The following is an 18,231-nucleotide window of genomic DNA, read 5'->3' as shown; positions in this document are numbered from 1 at the left end:
CTTTTGATAAAGTTATCGGTATAAATTACTTCATAATAAAATGTATATATATATTATTTATTATATTATATTATATATATTTATAATTTATATATATTTATATATTTATATATATTATAATTTATATATTATATTATATATATTTATTATATAACATAATAAAAGGTATATATATATAAATGCTTTTGATAAAGTTATTGGTATAAATTGCTTCATAATAAAAGGTATATTTCAATTAAGACATGTTACTCTCTGCAGTAATAAATTTAAAGATGGACATGAAAGTAAAAATGCTCCGATAGATAGATAACACATGAAAATGAACACATTGCCACTGTCTACACGAAACTACTGTGGGTTATTTTAAAAAGTTGTACTGGTTTTGAGAAAACCAGGCAATGAGCCTAAACCAAATTTAATGTCTTCCACNCTTTCCTGTTCCCTTGGAGCTTTTTGTTCTCATGGGAATCTGAGAGTGGGAGGAGAATGTTAGAACCTTCACACAGGCTGAGGCTTACTCTATGTTTTCTGATCGGCCATGTGAACTGCAACGCAGGGTTGGGGGGTCAGTCTCTCTCTCTGGCTGGGAGAATACAGCACTAAGTAATTGTGGCCTCAAATAGAAGTCCTACCAACATAACAGAATTTTCTTGAAATATTAAGATTGCAACATGAATGTAGCCTCATTTTTAAAGGACCCACAATAGGTGAATATAAGCATATACAGATATAAATATAGATACATACAATATATATACTATATATGCATATGAATATATAGAGAGATCTATATATATTCATATTCACCTGCACAAATGGGTGTCATTTATATATATACATCATTGTCACATATATGTTACTTATAAATATGAAATATGTGATATATATGGTTATATAGATATATATCACCAGCACAAAGAAATCTGTTTCTCAAAAAAAGAGTATTTCAGATTTATGTCTACCAATCAGTGTCATCAAGAAATATTTGCTTGTATTTACTATGGTCTCTGAGGAGATTAGAATTGACCTGATAGGTAATATAACGAGTTTCTCTTCTGTTTTAAAGGCTATAAATTTAAAACATTATTTTGGTAGACTGACTTCCTCTGCTAAGAACAACTTAAATAAGCACAGCTAAAAATGTAAATATCCAACCAAGCTTGATCTCTGTACTAATCACTGGTCTTTGGCAAACACAGGATGAAAATGTTTATCTCAAATTCTCAGCATGCATTATTTGCTATTAATTTGACAATAGATTCTATTAAGCTTTGATTAAACTGTATTGATTTGTTTTCTAAAATAAAGACCTACTACTGTACCTTTTCCTTGCTGTCCTCTGGCTTTATGGTAACAAAGATATTTTTAGGGACACCCTCAATAGCAGGATCGATGGATCAAAAGCTTACCTACCTCTGTCTTTCTGCCCCCTGTGTGGCCTCAATAACTTGATGGTTCCCAGCTTACCCCAGATTTCTCTTGATCAAGTGCCTTTTAGTATACTGTGACCCCTGAAAGAAACAAAGGGGAAAAAAGATTTATTAAGATTAACATCTCTCATTCCTTGCCTCTTTTGGAAAAGAACAAATGGTTCCTTGGGCAATAACACTGTCTAATTTAACAATAAAATGCCACACAATTTTAAAACAACATTCATTGTCATTTTTTCATTCCTCATCCTGATTTCTTTTTTATACTCTTCTGATTTATAGCAGGAACTGGATAAATTTCCTTGAGTAAGCAGCTCAGTACTCCCTTATAAATGAGGAGTGTGTTTCTTTTTATTTTGTTCACTGTTCAAACTCATCAACCGTATTCTGAGCAATCTTTCTTCTGTTTTGCTTCTAAGACTGTGCAACAAGAGCAGTCACACACATTCTTACTAAATAGTAAAATCAACAATATAGCAAAATATACATTTTTTTTCCAGCTTTTCAAATTTCCATGGAAAATAGATTCATGAGCTGAGTGACAACCTTTCTCAAATGTGTGATTTTAAAAGCAATAAATCCTCACAGCAGTTCATCTTTGAATTCCAATGCCAAGGAGCAAGGACATTGTTTTTCCCATAATATTTGGAATTCTAGAAGAGAAAACAAACCCAGTAAAATTCAGCCTACATGTAATGCCTTGACATCAAGAGGTAACTTGAAAATTTGCTGTGAATAGGCATCCAATCCACTTGCTTGGTTTTCCTATTCGTATCCTTTTAAGTACTTATATATCAAAAGCCCCTATTTTACAACTAAAAATAATACAGAAAACAAGTTGGTTATTTTCATTTCCATGTATATTCCTGACGGAGGGGATATTCCTGATCACTGGGTAACCCAGGCCCCCTTTCGCTTGGGCAGTCTACATATTTGAGCACATGGTAAATGCTTAGTTGTCCTAGATGAGAGCACCATGCTTCATGCTACAGGGATTTATCTGTTCCTTTTTCTACAAAATGTGGGGCCAGTAACATCACTATTCCTATGCTTGTACGTGCTAACTTGACGAGGGTTATTCAGAGCAGGAGAGTCCAATGCTGTCTGCTGCTCTCTCCTCTCCCCTCTTCCTCATTAACCATCAAGTCAAGTTCTATTTATTTCAGGCTCAAAATGATCCTCAGTTCACTCTTTCAATTCCATTCCCATAGGTCCACACCTTCCTCCACCCCATCCGTTCTTAGAGATGTTAAGACATCTCTCACTAGGCTCCCTGGTTTGACACATGCCCCTTCCAGTCCATATTCCACAGATCATTCACGCTGGGACACTCACTGATCTTTCCATTTGTATAAACCCCAAGAATTATACATAGTGGAAATACTGAACCATTATTCTCAAATAAGCTATCTTGACTTCCAAATGCCAACAGCAATATGCTAGGCATCTTTTGAGGTAGTTTTTAAATAATTTTACTACTCTTTACTTTGCTTTCCATATTTCCTCATAGCTTACAAGTAATCCAGTACGAGAAAGCCCTAAGGGCACTGCAATAAAGAGGCAGAAGCAGTGACCTTAGTTCTAGTTCCACCTCATCCATTTATCACCTCTTGACTTGGACAAGTCATCTCCTTTCTTGCGAGGCAAATGGCAGAGCCTTGTTGATCAAATGGGGATGGAAATATTTATCCTGCTTATCTCTCTAGGTTGTTCTGGGAATCAAGGGTGATCCCATACAATAAAATACCAAATGTGCAATACTGCTATTACCCTCCCTGAAGAACTGCAGATATAAAAACTGTGCTTCTTGTGTGATAACTCTAGATTCGGATTAGGATCCTAGAAAAGGTAGCTGTGATCACACTTTTAAGTCTTGCAGTTTCCCTTTGGGACTGTGATGTTCTAAAGAGTTTTGTTTTGGCTTCTGAAGGGGGAAAAATACCAAAGGAATCATACTCTAACATATTTGGATTTCCAAGACATGCTGAATCTAAAGAGGAAAGAAAGGGAGAAGGGGCTGAAAACAGTGACAAATTTTAATTGGCTAAAACTACCATAAATAAAATAACCCAACTGTCATTTGTGGCACAAATGTTCATGCAATCTCCTTAAAACCCAGATAATTACTCCAGACATTACTGGACCCTTTCCAATATGAAATAATGCCTATTCTCTATCATTGTGTTGTAGGTTTTAGCTGGAGAATGCGGAATGTGTATAACAGAATAAGTTTGTTTTGCTTCTAAAGAAGAAATACAAAATATCAACCCAAACATCACTTTATCTATAAACAGCACTGTAGCCTCAGTTTAAGGACATTTTTATTTTAGACTAAAAAAAGGGGGGGGGAATATATTTGAACTCATACATCTAAACAAACCAAAGAAAGTGTAGAAATTAAGTATATAGAGAGAAGGGCAGAGTGATAGGAGTAAAGACCCCAGCTCTATTTTCCTAAAATTTGGTGAGATGAATGTTAACTAGAGTTTACGGAGGTTAAATTTTCCTTTGAATTGCATACATACAATCAAGTAAAGAAAATAACCCTCCATGAAGTATAATTTTTCTTGAAATTATTGTCACATATTAAGAAAGATCTATAAGTGTGTTCATTTATTCATTCAGATACTCAAAACCAGTACTTACTGAGTGCCTTCCATGCATGAGACTTGCACAAGATGTGATAAGATTTACTGATTGGAACCCCTTGGCCATATTGGGCTAGCAACAAATGCCAAAAGCACTGCACAAATAGACCATATAAAAAACACCCCGCTCTTCTGCCCGGAATGCACAGCATCCTTTGCTCTCACTAGCAGGCTCTGGGCCACCCTTAAAGGGTCCCAACTCACAGACTACTTCTAAAGTTCTTTGGAATTGCTCCAGTTTGATAGTAATCATAATCCCTGCCACTAAATCACTTTGTTCAAAACTCTCTGATGCGCTAACCATGGTCAGCTTTGCATTATGGCGCTGTGTTCGACAATCTTCCCTAGCAGCCTGTGAACATCTTGAGTGGAAATGTTTTATTCATCCATCCGCAGGACTTAGCACGACATACTGTAAGTACTCAATTAGTGATTACTGAATGGAAAATTCATACATCTTTACTTGCATGAAAAAAGACACATCGTAACTTTAAAGATTTGCAAATATTTTATGTTCACTCTTGCTCCATGTATTTCTAAAAAGACAAATTTATACCATGAATGTGAAAATATGGAAAACTCGTGTATTCATTTATAAAGGTCTTCACAATAAAATTAGCATTATTCTATTCAAATTCCTTTATTTACTTATTCTTAAGTTTCCCTCTCATTAACTCAACCTATTCTCTCCTATTTTTCCTACTATATATGCTTGATTTCTATAATAGTTCTTAAACCAACCTGCTAACCAAATCCTTGGCAACTGCTATAATTTCAAAAGCTTTAGTAGTATTGTACATATATAAAATTCTAAATAACATGTTTCATCCACTCGTTCAGTCAACAAACATTGCTGTCTACCATGTGGTAGATACCACAGAAGAAACACAGACCCTTTTCAGGAGAGAGAGGGTTACAGCTAGAGTAACTGATAAGAAATATACACAAATGACCAGAATCAAAATGCTACCTAAATGTCATATTTCTAATTTATCAAAAAAAATATTAAACATTTTTTGAATGAAGCCTCAGGAGCTGAAAAATGAATTAAGAGGAACTGACGAAAATGACTAAGAATTAGAGATCTATTCATGTTTCCCATTCAGTTAATACAAATAGTTAAAAAGCCAGCTGTCCTCTCAGATTCAAGTCAATATCATAAACATTTTTAACAGGCAAAGTAAAACCAAGTTTTCTAATTAAAAATATACTGCCTGCATTGTACACTGCTTTTATATAGGAATTTGGCATAGTTGACCAACTTTGTCTTAAAAGTGTTGACAAACTTGGCCCCGTAATCCCACTGTGACATTCCCTTGACCCTTTTGGTCCCCAGGATAACTCCCTTTTTACTTCATTGTCACTGTTGCTGCTGCTGGGAGGAAGAGGAGACAAAGAGATTTTAACATTTAATAAACACGTGTTATGTGTCATAAGGCTTGCTAGACGCTTAGCATTTTATTCCATTTCATCATCACAATTAATCTACCACATAGCGGACTTTTTTCAAAGCTTAGAAATGGCGAGATACCTCCCCTCAAGGTCACATAGCTAATAAGTCACAGAGACAGGATTCAAATTCAGTTCTGCCTGACTTTAAAGCCTATGATTGATCCTCCATGCACCATGATGCCTCACAATATTCTTGGGATATTTTCTTTTGGGACTTTTCCCTTATATTATTTTTCTCTTATGACTAAACAGTAGTTTCAAAAAAAACAATAAGATAAAATAAACAGTAGTTCCTTAACACTTACTGTTTTGCTTCAAAGCACTAGGAAATACGATTTTTTTTAGAGAACTGATCCAAAAACAATTCACTTATTCATTTCCTTTAATTTTTCTTTTAACCACTTCCCATTCCTGCACATCTCATACACCAAAAAAAGTATACCTCACATCTCATACCGAAGAGAAACAACTTCAACGCCAAGTGCCTGCTGAATTTATCTTACGCATCCACAGAATTTGGGTGGATGTAAAGAAGCATAATTAAAAAGGCTCCCTTCTGTGGACTATAGGTCCATAGCATAAAATAAGCAAACTTAGTTATGTAAATGATTTCATAGCTTGCACTCTCTTGCATTCTCTCATCATAGCATTAGAACCTGAAACAAGTCTGTTGTGAATACCAACTGGGTTGCCTTCATGAAATAACATGGAAGTTAAAGTATTCTGTAATGATTGAGAGCACGGATTCTAAAGACATACTTTCTGATTATAAATCTTCACTGTGTACATTTGGCCCCATTACTTAACCTTTCTAGTGTAGGCAGGCCTACATTTCCTCACATGTAAAATATTTTTTTTAAGAGCTTATTTATTTATTTGACAGAGATAGAGACAGCCAGCGAGAGAGGGAACACAAGCAGGGGGAGTGGGAGAGGAAGAAGCAGGCTCCCAGCAGAGCGGGGAGCTCGACGCAGGGCTCGATCCCAGGACCCTGGGATCACGCCCTGAGTCGAAGGCAGACGCTTAAGGACTGAGCCACCCAGGCGCCCCCTTCACATGTAAAATATTCTTAATGATAGATTTAGAATCATATACATCATATACAGTTACTGGGAGGTTTAAATGACATGGGTACTTAATTGAAGTCAAAAAGAATAAAGTCCAGTACATACTGTGCTTAATGTTTTAGATTTATTACTACTCTTCTATAACTTTGTATAAAAGTAAATAGAATGCTCCTACCAATGATACATATGATAAAAAGAGCAAAACGATCACTTATAAATGGTAAGTAGCTATAAATAAGGCATCTTGGAAAAACATTAAAATTTTCTATGTAGTATTGATATAAATATCCAGGTAGTCCTCTAATTGAATGGCTTAGACACATTAGTGAGTGTGCATGTATGTGCGTAAAACAAAAATCTGTGAAATTCTTGAGAGAAATTCTTAATCTTTTAAGTTGTTGTTGTTGTTGTTTTTAAAGAATATAGTTCCCTCAAGGAATCTAGACCCTAATACAAGAAAGAAGCTTCCCCTCCGTCCCCACAGCAGCAGGCAAACAGTTAAAGCCCAAGGCCAGAAGTACTAGATGAAAACTAAGTGGGAGGAAGGGAAATAAGGTTCACATCACTTCTCTCTAGCTGGTCAGTGTTAATTATTTCTCCAGTCTGACAGCTGTACGTTCCCCTGCTTCACACTTTAGCCTTTGATGCAACTGTGTGCTATTCCAAGATATTGAAAGAGCTCAATTTTGGCCTCAAAATATGTGCCTGATCTTCAGGAGAAGGCATTGCTCAACACAGGCAACTTTAAATCCTAAAAGCAGAACTCAGCTTTCTTATGAAAGCTGATTAGTTTTGACATTTTATCAACTCTCCTGAAGAGTCATTTAGGGGCCGTGTTAAATGTTAAAAAATAAAATAAGATGTGCGCCTGGGGAATTATCTTCTGACTTGAGCAGACCACGGTTAGCTTGCTGATTTTTCTAGAATGTAAATATTCACTTTGGCTAACTAATGTTAAGAGGGAAAGTTACGTATTCCATGAGGCACAAAGAAAAATTTCTCTTCCATTACCCAGAAACTTACCTTGCAACTAAGCCTGAAGGAGGAAAAAAACTGGAAAGAAACTATTTGAAATTTGTACTCTGTGACAGCTACCTGACTTGCTCCCAGTTCATGTTTAATTAAATTTACATCAATAATTCCATAAATCACTTGCAATGTTCATAGAACATAAGTTATCATCTTTGATTCTAAGGTCAAATACTTACTGCTAACAACTCTGGTGCCTCTGAGGGAGGCTTGGCCCCCTGCCAGACTGTACTGCTTTGTCCATGGGGGCGGGTCCACTACTGTAAAACTCCATGGGGGATGATGCACCACCATGGCCCCCTGGTTGCTCGGTAACAACCCCTTATGACTGCTCCTCTGGGACTGCTAGGCAACAGCAGCGCTGAGTCTGACCCAGCTGCTCCCAGAGCACTGCTTCTCAAGAGGGCCAGGTTAACAGGAGGCCAGGGGCCCTAAGTGACTAATTACATAATCTATACACATTTCTCAGAATGCTCTCCAACTGTCGCTAAATAAAAATCAGAGCAGAGCTAGTTCCTCCCCTGAAGGGTACTCTTGAATGTATCCTTAATTTAAACTCTATCCCTGGATCTTTAGAGAAGCTGACAGAAAACTAATGCATCAGAGCCAAAATCTGTGGCCAAAAAAGTCTATTTTAAAAAAGCGCACACACACATAAAGGAGGTCATTCTTTTTGCAATCACATTTAAAATATGGCTTTTAAAGTTTTCATAATTTCAAAGAATTTTGCTATTTAGATATCGTCTGTTAACAGACCAAAAAATGGGAAAAACATAAGAATTTTACAAGTCTGTTCCTAACATATTTCAACATATAACTCTAAGTACAGCAATTTCTAGGAAAGACCTTCAATTCTAATCAATAGTTAAAACCACATTTATATCTTCAGTTTCAATGTCTCCTTCTACACTCAACAAATCTAAATTGTCATATTTTTCCATCCGTAGCCAACCTACCTCTTAGGACATAGGCCCAATCAATCTAAAAACTAACTCATCAGTGCGTGAGTACAGCCTTGGCCCAATCTTCGCTACTGTCCCTTACATCTCTATTGTAGAGGAAGAGGTAGGTGCTCCGAGAGACGTGGGTTTGCAGCCAGTACACCATAGTTACAAATAGGATTCTGCTACTCCACTAATTTAAAACCATCAGTCAAGCCCAAGCTATTTAGCATGATATGTAAGGCATTTCTGAATCTACTTCCCATCAAACTTCTAGCCACATCTGCTCAGTCCATGATGTGACTTAATTATAGTTCCCTAAACACATCATGCACTTTAAGTCTCTTTCCTCTTCCCAGGACACATTCCCCTTTGCCTGGCAAACTATTGGTTATCTGTCAAGATGTAACAATAACATCACCTGTTCTGAGAAACTATCTCTGATTTTAGAATTACTCATAACCACCTCTGAGCATCTTTCTTCCTGATTCATACTGCTATGATGGCATTGGTCGTACTGTTTCACAGTTATTTACCTACTTAACATTAACCCCATGTTGTTCAAGAGCTAGAACCTTATTTTATTTAACCTCGTTTCCTCAGTGCCTGGCATATGCCTTAGCATTAAGAATGAGTTTATACTATAGTTTAATAATGATAAGAAAATTGTGCTCCTAGGCAAAATGGTAAAATACATGAGGATTGGGCATTTTTAACCTCTTAATTAAACAATTTTCTAAAAACCAAAAATAAACCAATCTCCTGACTTTTGGGCTAGTTTTCTACTCCCTCAACTATGATGAATCATTGAAGACAAATAAGCAGATACCTCTGCAGTGATACAATCCATCCAGTATTACGGCTAAAATAACCAGATTGCCTGTGCCCCTTTTGTTATAATTATAATAACATGAAACTCAAGGAAACTACATGATCTGGCAACCAAATCACTAAAAGCTGGTCTGGAGCTGGTCTCTGGGAAGATAATTTCCCATTCAGATTAGTAACTCTTAAAACAGCTTTCCCAGAGCGGTGCCTGGGTGGCTCCGTCAGTTAAGCGTCTGTCTCTTGATTTCATATCAGGTCATGATCTCAGGGTCATGATCTCAGTGTTGTGTGAGACTGAGCCCAGCGTTGGGCTCCATGCTCAGAGGGGAGTCTGTTGGAGATTCTCTCTCTTCCTCTCCCTCTCCCTCCACCCCCCTAACTCATGCATGCTCTCTCTCTAATAAATAAATAAATTTTAAAAATGTTTTCACAGAAATCTTGGTGGAACTAAAATAGAGAAGAGAGTATAAAAGAAATCAACTAACTAAAGGTCAAATAAAAAGCAAGGAAAAGTTATTCTAATTCAAAAATTTCCTAAATAATCATTCACAAAACTTTATTCAACATCTGTCTTCCTCAAAGCACTAATTTAAAAAATAGGAACAGGACCAAACCAAACCCAAAAGCCCAAAAATGTTGCAATCAAGTGTAATATCTCAAAGCCACTCAACTTCTTACCTCACCATCTCAGGAGCTAGAGATACAGGCCTCCATTTTTTAATATAACAATGCTTTGATGATTTTTCCATAATAAGTTCACATATATGTTTATGCAACCATATTGCCAAAGACTTTGATATTAGCAATAACACGACTTTCTAGGTTAACCCATGCAACACAAACTCTAATCAATGGAATTCTGAATTGTGAGCCTATGAATTCTTAGTTTATTGAGAGCTTGTGGGTTCCACGCACAGCTAAGGCTGTGCACTTCTGAAACTAGGAAACCTGTATTCTTGGAAGTATTTGACTGTGTGTCAGAAAGTACTCACAACCACATGATAAATTTTGCATATCAAAACAGTCTTACTTGATAGTATATATGTTAAAAGATATTTATATATTAAAACAAAATAAACACACTATAAAGTAGAATGCAAAATTAATACTTACTTGTCAGAGGACTATAAAATTTCAGGGAAACTGCCCTTTTCAATGGAGCACTTTGAGTTATCCCTCTAGATTTCTGGGAATTTTTTGGTGGAAAAGAGGGAGAAAAATTTAATCGTGGTAGAACAGAGTTGGGCCATCACTTCCTTTGTTCTGGATAAGACACTGCTACTAATAACTTAAAAATATACTACTTTTGTTGGACAACCACTTAACAGTATCAATTCATATTGAATTGGCCATAAATCAGAATCCTTTAATATTTTTTAAACCAATTCTACTAATAACCATTTTTTCTCTATCTGATTTCTTTTTAAAATGTACACCACTCTTGTATTTATCCCCATCTAAAGAAACTGTCAAAATAATTTTTGACTCAGAGTGCAGCACTGACTATATGACTCCCTATTCAAAAACTTGTGAGAATGCAAATTAACTACAAATTTAAGTCCAAAGTCTTCATGCCAGCATTTAAGATTCTTCACTACAGCTCCAATATATCTTTCCACCCTTATCTTCTTCCAGTCCCTAAAATTCTACATAGCTCTGTCCCACTCTTTTCTGTATTTGTACCTTTGTTCATGCTGTTTTCTCAATCAGGGATGTCTTGCCCATTCATTGAAATTCCATCAGTCTGCTCAAGGACCACCCCAATTCCTACATGTTCTATAAAGTCTTTCTGATTAATTTCAAAGTTTATCTTTCTCTTCTTTGAAACCCCACACACTTTTTAGTTCTTTTGTGGTCCTTACTACTGTCGCCTTGCAGGAAAGTTGTGTATATTACCTTCCCCCACCTCCTCAAAACAGATGTATTTCTAAGCTTCTTTAGAAAGGATGGAATCTCACTCATTCTTGTAGTACTATAGCACTAACCACAAGTACCTGAATTCAGGAGGGTGCTTTGATTATGTGAATTTAGTTAAGTATTCATATCAGAGATGCATGTGATAAGTTCCAGAATTCATTAAAAGCTTTTTTTATTATTATTTTTTAAAGATTTTATTTATTTATTGGACACAGGGAGAGACAGCACAAGCATGGGGAGCAGCAGAGGGAGAAGGAGAAGCAGGTTCCCCACTGAGCAGGCCACCTGACACGGGGCTTGATCCTGGGACTCTGGGATCATGATCTGAACTGAAGGCAGACACAACCGACTGAGCCATCCAGGCACCCAAAAGCTTTTTTTTTTTTTAATATTAACATACTTCATTTATTTACTATTTTTAAGTAATCTCTACACCCCAACATGGGGCTCAAACACATGACCCCAAGATTGAGAATCACACGCTCCACTAACTGAGCCAGTCAGGCACCCCCATTAAAAGCTTTAATGAAGGACATCCATAACCATCCAGAGAAATGAACCTGAAAATGAATGGGCACATGTAGCATTAAAATACAGAATTATAGACTCAATAGAATAATTCAGGTACTTTTTCTATGTACTGATTTCATGATGAAGAACTAAAATCATATTATTCATATTAGTGTAATCAAGTTGACAAAAGACTGAAATCTCAAAAGATTAAGAGACTTCTTCAGCATCACATGACTAATTAAAAGCTGAGTTGGCCTCACAATCAAGCTTTTTAATTTCTAGTTTAGTTATAATTTTCTACTATTACCTCCCAAATCATGTGTCAATATGTTTTGTTGTTGTTGTTAATATGTCTTCTTAAATGTTAGCTGCAAAAATATTTGTGTAAAGAAGGAGTCCCTTATTATTTATCCTCAAAATATTATTTTAACAGGCAGAATTTAAAATAAAATCCATTAATGATGATTAAAGAGGATTACAACAAATAAAATTTATTTATACAAAGCTTAATTATTTTGTAACTTAACTACGAAGAATAGAGCCAAGAATCAGGATGTTAAAAATGCTGTTAAATAAATATCATAAAATCTAAGCACTAATAACATTCACAGTCTTTATTCACAGACAGTCTTACAAGTTTATTCAGCACCTGTTTGTGCTTGTTTTGTTTTAACCTGTGTGTCACCAGTTTGATAGATAGTAAAAATTTCATCTTCTCAACATCCATTTCCAGTTGAGAAGCCTTCCCTCCTATATTTACTCCATGTGATTCAGTTGTTACCAAGAATAAAGTTGAGACTCAGATCTTACAAATTGGAGCTCCAGATGCAGCTAGCCACAGTGATTAGTTCAGAAGTGGTACATGACTCAAAACTGCCCCAGCAGGCTTATTACATTTTTCCAACCCAGCAAATGCTTAAAGAGTGGGTTCATGATGCAAGTTAGTCCATCTTAGGACTGGTGCCAAAGCTACTAGGTAAAAATACCTTTTTCTCTTTGAATATAAATTGAGAGTTTAGGCCAGGAGCTGTTGACACTTATTTTGTCACCAAGCAGAGCATGAAGATGAAAACAGGTGACATATAAAAAGAAACTAAGGGGTTTCAAAAATTTCAAAAGTGTAAACTCTTTAAGTCAAGGACTTACTCTACATAGATAGCATCCTGGGAAACCTTTCAGGTCCAGAAAAGTCAGGAAAGTTGGTCATTTTCCTTGGGAGTATAAGGATGCCTCCAGTAATTTGCATAAACAAGGAGATATGAGGGAGGACTCAAAGCAGAGGAGGCTGTGAAGTTGCTGTAGTTTTAGGGGAGAAGGTGGTAAGGGACTAGCCAGAACCACACAGAGTTCTTAGGTTCTTCACTGACTTGTGTGGATGGAAACATGGAATCCATTGAGATTTTTTAATATTTTATAAGTGGTGAGGTCCTTCTCAAACTTAACAAAACAAGAAACTATGCAAGAAGAAATTGATAGCTTTGAGATCCATAAAATGTAAGTATTCTACAAAGCAATGTTCCCTAAATAACTAATGGCAAAAAAAAAAAAAAAAAAAAAAAAACTGATTCAAAAATTGCAGTGTGAGGGGCGCCTGGATGGCTCAACTGGTTAAGCATCTGCCTTCAGCTCAGGTCATGATCCCAGGGTCATTGGGCTCCCTGCTCAGTGGAGAGCCTGCTTCTCCCTCTCCCTTTGCTCCTCTCCCCTGCTCATGCTATCTCATTTGCTCTTGCTCTATCTCAAATAAATAAATAAAATCTTTTAAAAAAATAAAAAAATTAAAATTGCAGTGTAAAAGACACACAAGGGGTTAATATCCTTATGAATAAAAAGCTTCAAAACAAACAAAAAAGATTAAAGGTAGGCAAAGAGTATAAAAAAGCAACTTAGAAAAATTAAATAAAAATATCCAATAAACGGGGCACCTGGGTGGCTCAGTCGTTAAGCATCTGCCTTCAGCTCAGGGCGTAATCCCGGTGTTATGGGATCGAGCCCCACATCGGACTCCTCTGCTGGGAGCCTGCTTCTTCCTCTCCCACTCCCCCTGCTTGTGTTCCCTCTCTCGCTGGCTGTCTCTCTCTGTCAAATAAATAAATAAAATCTTAAAAAAAAATCCAATAAACATATTGGCTAACTAAAAATGGTCAAAGAAATTGGTCAAAGAAATACAAATATGAGCTATCTTTTCCCACTGATTTCTAAATTTTAAATTTTTGAAACAGTATTGGTATATTAGTAAAAATGTTATTTTGAGTATAAATCCTACAGGCCCTCTGAAAAGAAATTTTGCAAAATGTATCAAAAGTCTTTAAAAAGTGATTATGTTATGACCTACCAATTCTATGTCTAGAAATTTATACAAAGGAATTAATCAAACAGGTATGTAAAGTGTATAAGAATTATGAACACGGTTATTTACTATGATATTGTTAATAAAACCAAACTTGGAGACATTCTGCATATTTACCAATAAGGATTAGTTAAAAATGTTACAGAACACTATGCAGCCATTAAAAATATAATTTGTTGCTTAGGAAACATATATTGAGATGATATATTAAGTGAGAGGTAAGGTATCTGTTGCATCAGTTTTGGTTTTCTAAAGCCACATATGTGCAAAGGATTTTATAATTTATGGTGGAAATATAGGTAGAGCCTGTTTTCTTCTTAATACAATTCTGAAATTTCTTGATTTACACTGCAATGTGTATTACCTCAAAAACACTTTAAAAATTTTAAAGTTTAAAACTTAGTGGTATTTTAAGTGGCTAACATTACCTGGTCTGGAAATAACATGTACAATAACTCATTATAATGTAATGAGGGATAATTGACAAAAAAGATAAGATCAAGTAAGAATCTGTGATTCTTGGTGAAGAATTTATGATAGCAAGCACATATTATTCTTGGAAAAACTGAATTCTACATTTGAACATTACTAATACTTAAAGCAATGTATTTTAATGGATTGGGTATATTTTTCTTCTGTTTTCTCATTCCCCAAATTAATTACCACAGGATGGAGCAAAATTAGAATGTACCCATTTGGTAAACTGGAAAATTCTGTTCCATACCTGAAAGTTCATCTAGCCAAAAACTATTTCATGGGTCACTTTACATAAGAAGGAAAAATGTTAGTTTTTAAAAAATTTGTAATAGGATACAATCTGTTTCCTATTATATATAAAATTACAACCTTACAAATGTACCAAGACTGGAAGATAATCAATATTGAATATTAAAGCTGAAATTTAAAAGTCTTTAAATGTTCTTAATTACATAATGGCTTTACAATAAAAATATCTGAAAGAAGTTAACAAAGTAAACCCTAAGCAATCTTTTTGTAAGATAATTTGAGATGTTTTTAGACAGAACCTAAACTGTTGTCATTATACAAAATTCTTATTAATCCATATTTCAAGTGGAACATATTGAGATAAAACCAACAAAGTGAAGAATTGAGCCCATTGACTATTAAGACCAATAATAATTATTGATAAACAATATAAAAAGTTTTCAACAAATTAGGATAAAATAGGGTACTTACTTGAAGTTGGTAAATAAACATCTAAAAAAAGTGCTTTGTTTCCCATTTTGCAGTTATATGCAGTTATATGTCTTTTCAAAGCATTCAAACCAGAACCCAAAACATGGACTCCTCAAAGCTGGAACAACTTATGCTGGGTTTTACCTGAATCTTAATATTTTTTGGAAAAATTCCACAAACACCTCAGGGAACTGACCCAGATCTACCCCGTGAGGAAAATATGTCTCACTTCCCCCTAAAAACCTGCTTCCACTCTTCCCTGAGACAAATAAAAATTGCACCCCCCACGTTGTAGACTGGTCCCATTTCTGAACTGTCAAAACCATAAGGTACAAATGAATGGAAAACCTGAAATGACCTGGTGTAGACCAAACCTCGTTCAGTGATATAGGACTTTGACTATGTCAGGATACAGTGGATGCACTGCCCAAGTTATCATATTGCTTTTTTGTAACCATCTTTAATAACGAATACTGAGGAGGGGCACAGGACACGTGTCACGCTCAGCAATGACTGTTAAGAACGTCCAATATGGAAAAAAAAAAAAAAGAATGTCCAATATGAGGGGTGCCTGGCTGGCACATGTGACTCTTGATCTTGGGGTCATGAGTTCAAGCCCCACATTGGGTGTAGAGCTTACATTAAAACAACAACAACAACAATTAAAAAAAAAAAAAGCTAACAGATGGCTAATTTAGGAGGTTGTAAAATGAATAATATATTAATGAATAAATGTTTTTTTAAAAAAGGAATGTCCAATATGAGTGAATGAGCTGAGCATTTCAAGTTAGAATGGTAGGCTGTGAATTTAGGCACCAATCAAACCTGGCTTTTTATCTCAACTCTGTCACTTTCTATTAAATGAGTTTGAATAAATGTTCTCTTCCCCTACTTATTCAGAAAACTGAGCCATAAGACTAACTCCACAGGTTGGAGAATAAATGAAATATGTGAAAGCACCTAGCCTGGACCTGGTATGTTTCTCAGTAAATAGAACTTTCCATTCCCTGTGGGTGCCTGGGTGGCCAAGTCAATTAAGCATTGTTGGTTGTTGTCAACTCTTGGTTTTGCCTTCAGTCGTGATTTCTGGGTCGTGAAATTGAGCCACATGGGGCTCTGCGCATAGAGCTGGTTCTACCTAAGACTCTCTCTCTTCCTCTGCCCCTCCCCACTGTGCTCTCCCCGCCCAAAATTAGTAAAATAACTCTTTAAAAAAGAAGTTTCCAGCCCCTTAGCATGTACGGTCATTTCCACTGGAAGAAAAAATAATTATGGTCCCTTAGAAAAATTTCAAGCTTGTGTTACAAATTGAAAAATATATGTTGAAGGCCTCTACTTTTGTTCTAATCTCATTACCTCCTTTGGAAATCAGCTCTATGAATTATCTTTTCTGTACCTTCAGCCTCTCCCACACTAATGATGTCTTCATGGCATCTAAGGAGATAACCAAGGCTCTCCTTGAAACAGTAACTAAAAATTAATTTGACCCAATGTCCTGACCCCCATTACCCACCCACCTTTTTCTTCTGTCTTTTGGCTATAATCCCAGGATGAGTACTCAACACTGGCTGACCCCATTCCCTTACTTTCGATTTCTCACCCAATAAAATCTGGCTTCCAATTCCCAATTATAAAGCTATTACTCTGCCTTTCTACTTGCCAAATAAAAAATCCTTTCAGCCCTTCTCCTACTGGGTCGTCTCATGACTATGACCTATTGATCATGCCACACATTTTGATGCTCTACCTACCCTTGTTGCTATGACAATGCCCTTTCCAGCTTCTCTTTTTGGGCTCCCAGGAGAACTTACTTCCTCGGCTTCCATTTTCTCCCATTTCCTTTCTCATTCCATGTGCTTGCCATAGGAGGTCTCTTTATTATATTTACCTCCTGGATGCTAACGTCAACTAAATGTATGCCTCCTGAGCATGTTAAAAAAAAACAGCCTTTTGGATATCTTTACCTCTGATTCCTCTTTTACTCATCATCCTCTTCCCCCACACCCACTATATTAGTTTCCTAGGGCTGTCATAACCAATTGCCACTTGGTTTAAGTGCCTTAAAACAACATGAATTTCCTCCACACAGCTTCGGAGTCCAGCAATCCAAAATCAAGGTGTCAGCAGGGTTGATTCTTTCTTAGGGAACTCAGAAGGAGAATCTGTTCCATGACTCTCTCCTAGCTTCTGGTGGTGGCTGGCAAATCCCTTGCAGCTACATAACTCCAATTTCTGCCTCCATTATCATATGTTTGTCTTCCTCTTTGTGTTTCTATCTCTGTGTCTTTTCTTTTCTTATCAGGACAGCAGTCATATTGGGTTAAGGGCCCATCCTACTTCAGTATGACCTCATCTTAACCAATTACAACTGCAATGACCTTTCTAAATAAGATCACATTCTGAGGATCCAAGAAGTACATGAATTTTGAGGAGAGATTATCCAATCCAGTATATCTGACAAATCTGCCCTCATTCTTATATTGCCTCAAACCTCAAGCCAAGAATCTGAGAAGCACTCTTCACTCCTACCTCTAACTTCATATCCCACTTATCAAGCCTGATCATTTTCAGCTTCTAATATTTCTAGACTTCAAATACTCTTGTTCACCTCTAATTCTTTGTCCCTAATCCCAGACTTACTCTTTAGCACCTCTTGCTTGGGCTACTACACAAGTCCGCCCAACCCCCCTCAAATTCAATCTCCTCAGAGCTAGAAGAGTATCTATAGATACGAATACACAGTTTCATGGCATATTAGAAAGATGTAGAGTTGCTTTTTATTTTTGTTACTTCTTCTTTACTGTAACAAACACAATTATGATAGATATTCTTCTTCAGAGATGTAGGAACTAAGAGGCA

The 18,231-nt window shown here is 36.2% G+C and overlaps 1 protein-coding gene across 15 annotated transcripts in view; it reads right to left on the bottom strand.

Moving 5' to 3' along the window:
* The window catches only part of PKIB (cAMP-dependent protein kinase inhibitor beta), a 190,157-nt gene that overhangs the window by 79,053 nt on the left and 92,873 nt on the right, over positions 1–18,231 (bottom strand). For 8 of the 15 annotated variants that reach the window (XM_040627737.1, XM_040627749.1, XM_040627741.1 and 5 more), the window contains one exon: positions 1,414–1,511. The gene's annotated coding sequence lies outside the window, so the exon portion shown is untranslated. Of the gene's footprint in view, positions 1–1,409; positions 1,512–10,508; positions 10,582–18,231 lie in introns of all 15 variants that reach the window. The other 7 variants (XM_008691148.2, XM_040627750.1, XM_040627739.1 and 4 more) reach the window with 4 other exon arrangements.

The sequence above is a fragment of the Ursus maritimus genome, unplaced genomic scaffold (assembly GCF_017311325.1).
Source record: "Ursus maritimus isolate PB19 unplaced genomic scaffold, ASM1731132v1 scaffold_13, whole genome shotgun sequence".
NCBI lineage: Eukaryota > Metazoa > Chordata > Mammalia > Carnivora > Ursidae > Ursus > Ursus maritimus.
Note: the sequence above shows the minus strand (reverse complement) of the source record. Positions and strands in the feature narration are given on the sequence as shown.